The sequence below is a fragment of the Tupaia chinensis genome, unplaced genomic scaffold (genome assembly GCF_000334495.1).
Source record: "Tupaia chinensis unplaced genomic scaffold, TupChi_1.0 Scaffold000332_1, whole genome shotgun sequence".
Classification (NCBI taxonomy): domain Eukaryota; kingdom Metazoa; phylum Chordata; class Mammalia; order Scandentia; family Tupaiidae; genus Tupaia; species Tupaia belangeri.
In genome coordinates, this window is record NW_006159826.1 from 3,213,678 (window position 1) to 3,217,527 (window position 3,850).

Genomic DNA, 3,850 nt, shown 5'->3' on the forward strand with positions numbered 1-3,850 from the left:
CCCCCGTGACTTCCATCCTAACCACCTCCCAGACCCCGATTCGAGTGTCACCTTCTCAATCCTGCTAGCCGAACTTCAGCACCTGAATTTGGGGCATACGGCCAAACCATAGCAGGCGTGGTCCCCGGAAGAACTTTGGGGTAAGCGACTTTTCTGATAGACTCCAGCAAATCCAGTGCCCGCAGCCCGGCACTGCCAGTTAATTCCACTGTGGACGCAGTCTTTCACGGGCCGGCGTGGTGTTGGGTGTTGAACCTTAGGGTGAGGGATCACATGGCTGCAGAAAAGCAGAAGGGCTTCGGTAGAATAGGATACAGATCTTAATGATGGCAGTGGGAGCGGGCCCTCACAGGAGGGGGAAGGCCCAGGTGGCATGACCTGTACCTGCTGGGCCTGGCGCTCTCAGGGTCCCACCTCATCCCTGTCCAGTCAGAGTTTAAGTGGACCCGCCATGGGAGTGCCCGCCGGCTGTGCGCTGAGGAATTTGATTGGCCTCCAGCCTCAGGTCCTGGGAGATAACCTTCGCAGCTTCCAGGGTGACCGGGTTGGCTTTGTCCTTCATGATAAGCCTCTTGGATGGCCCCTGAGTTTATGCTATGAGGCTACTCAGGTGGGCCTGGACGTCCTACCTTAATGAGCCGGCTCAGGATCCGTGCCCGCCTGGCAGAAAGACGGACCTTGGTATAGGAGAACTGGGGCTCCCGGCCAGCCCCGGGGGTGGGGTGGGGCTGGACTCCGGAGTCAGTCCCTGGGTACTGAGTCACCAGTCGTACCTCTGTCCTGACACCTCCGAGCTGCAATTCTCCCTGAGCATTGTCACGCAGCATGACAGGAGAGTCAGGCGTGTCTCAGGACATGGGAGCTTTGCACTGGAGGCCCTGCGTGGTCGGGATGGCCCGTGGTCTTCGTCTCTGCATGCCCTGACCTGTGCCCTGCTGCTTGGGACACTGGCATTGCGAGCTCCGCGCTGTCCTGCATTCGGAGAGCCACTCTGATGTCCACAGCTCAGTGGCACGTCACAGTCCCGAAGCGTGCGATTGTCACCCTGTCTCTTCTCTTGTTCTTCACCAGGAGCAGACACTGTCCCCTCAGCCTCTGGCCCCCTTGCAGACACCAGCCCTAGCGCCAGCCCTCCCTGCAACCCCACTGCCAGCACAGCTGCCCCTGCGTCTCCTGGCACGTGGGGAGCGGAGGTGGGGATACTGGGCTGCGGCCACCTCCTCCTGCCTCACCAGGAAGTGCAGACGCTGTGGGGCAGGATAGGAGCCCTGGAAGAGGAGCCAGGGAGGGGACGGTTCCCCAGGGACGGTTCTGATCACACTTCGTACTTGGCGGCAGTCAGGACTGGCTCTGTCACGTGACCAGGAGTCCCAGCAAACCCGTCTTAACCGGGCTGGCTTCCTGAGGGGCCGGGGGTCCGCGGGCCGTTTTTCCTCCTCCCACTGCTTTCTCAGTTCCCTCGAGCTCGGCTCCGTCTCAGGCCTCAGCCAGCCCCGCAGCCTCTCAGGGTCACTGTCAAGAAAGTGATGGTCCCTTCCCCAACAGCCCCTCTCCCACAGGGCGTGTGCCCAGCAGCAAACCTGTCACTGTGGGGGTGCTGGAGAGGCCCTGATGGGCTTAGCCCCAGATCACATGATCGGCCTGATCCCGGGGCTCCAGGGCGGTTGGGGGTGGTTTCCCACGTGAGCTCAGCGTGGAGTGCCCAGAGGCGGGTGAGTGGCAGCCGGCATCAGGTCAGTGCAAGGTTGCCCCTCAGATGGGGGATGATGTCCGGCCCCAGAGCTGTCGAGTAGGTCCAGGGACTCAGTACGGGTGCCGTGCTTGGAGCAGTGCCCTGGCGGTGGCAAGCTCCCGAAAATGTTCGCCACATTCCTGGCACTGCTCTGGCTCCTCCCCTGCGGGTCACCAGACCCTGTCAGGGCTCTCTCCATTTTACAAACCACAAAACGGAGGCTCAGAGAGGTTATGGAACCTGTTACATTCTTTCCTTTTACCTTTTAATTACTGCCAGGGGCTGTGTGTGCTGGCCTAGAGGGAGAGGGAGAGAGGAGACAGGATGCACCCCTGCTGGGGTGTGGTCATGCCACGCTCCTTCTTCCTCATCTCTCCCATCAGATTTGGGGCCCACCTGCACATGAGCTCCACACGTCGGTCATACTGCTGGGGCCGGGCCCTGAACCATGGTCAGGCACAGGAGATCTGGGTCCCTTCACCCCTGTGCTGCAGGGCCAAGCCTGTAATAATGCTTTGAGTTTTTTTTTTTTTGAAGTTTTGAAGCATAAAAATTAGCAATGGCTCCTCACCATTCATTCTAATTGCCAGAAAGAATTACTGTAGCTTTCAGACCTTTGTAACTTACAAGGAAGAAACAGGCTGAGGAAGTATCATTCCATGGGTACTGGGAATCTGGATTAATTCCCAAATAAAGTTGTTATCATAAGAGTTTATGAACAGAGGAATAAAAGACCTTCAGCAGACTCTCTGGAGGCAGACATCAGACACAGAAATCCATCCTCGCAGGGCTTCCGTGTTCAGCAGTGCATCTTACTCTCTTCTGTGGCCCTGCGCACGGAGCCCCAGGCCTGGGACCTTGTCACGGAGAGGCAAGGAAGACAGGGAGGTCACCACCGAGCCACGCCTGTGCTCCTGGCCTGTGGGTGCAGAACCAAGAGGCAGACAGTATACCCTGCTCACCGTAGGTGTATAAGGTCCTTCGAGAAAGCTTTTCCCAGGACTTTCCCACTAAGTCAGTCAAGGACATTGGGCAAAATTCAACGAGGTGCCCCCTCTGCTGTCTTCCCAGAGACAGCCGTGGGGATGGTGAGGTTAATCCTGTGTGGATAAGGTGAGAGGCCTCAGCTTTGTCTATCTCCCCTGGGGTCCTGCCCCTCCCAGGAGGGACCTGCAGCAGAGGGACCTGGGACTCTTCCCGATCTACGCAGAAGTCTAAGTCACTGGCCACTGTGGGCTGAGCCAGGTCACCCAGCCCCTGCCACCTTTGCATGGCATGTCAGAGAGGCCCTGAGTAGCGGCCCGCAAATTCGTTCTGGAGGAGCCTAACCTGGGCTCTCTCTGAAAACAGTCCACTTGACCTCACTTTTTCTGTATTATGGCTTAAAGTCAGACTGATCTGGTTCAAGCCTGCCTGACACCATCTTGTATGGGACCGGCCACAGCGAGGAGGCCCTGGCTGGCCCCACCTGGATGCAAGTGTCTGTGGGTAGGAAAAGACTTTGTTCATGGGGCCTGTGGCAGAGCTGGGATGCAGTAGGCAGCAGAATGGACCCCAAATGTTTATGTGCTCATCCCTGGGAACTGGAATCATGTGAGTCTCATGCGAAAGGGAACAGAGGTTGCAGATGGAGTTAAGTTTCTTATCAGCTGGCCTCAAATAGGGAGATCTTTCTGAATTTTCCACGTGGCCCCAACTAATCATATGAGTCCCTCGAAGTGGAAGAGGGGCTGAAGGAGGGGTTCTGAGAGAAGGAGTGACCCACAGCTGCAGAGGGAGGGAGGGCCGTGAGCCCTGGGAGCGGGGACTCTCGATGCTGGGAGTGGCCCTCAGGTGGCCACGTGGCGGGGGGGTCCCACTACCAGGAGCTGCCTCAGCCCCGGAAGGGAGCCCCGCCTGCTGACTCGAGAGTCCAGGCCTGGGCGGCACCAGCACCTGTGGATCGGCAGGCCCCAGGTCTGCGTTGCTTTAAATCGCTGAGTCACGGCGATTAGTTACAGCAGCAGGGGGACTGTGTCACTGGGTGAAGGGGACAGCATGGGCCTGGCCCCTGTGGTGCAGGCTCAGAGCCGCCATCCCGGTGAGATAGAGGCTGTGGGGAAGGTGGTGGAGGATTCC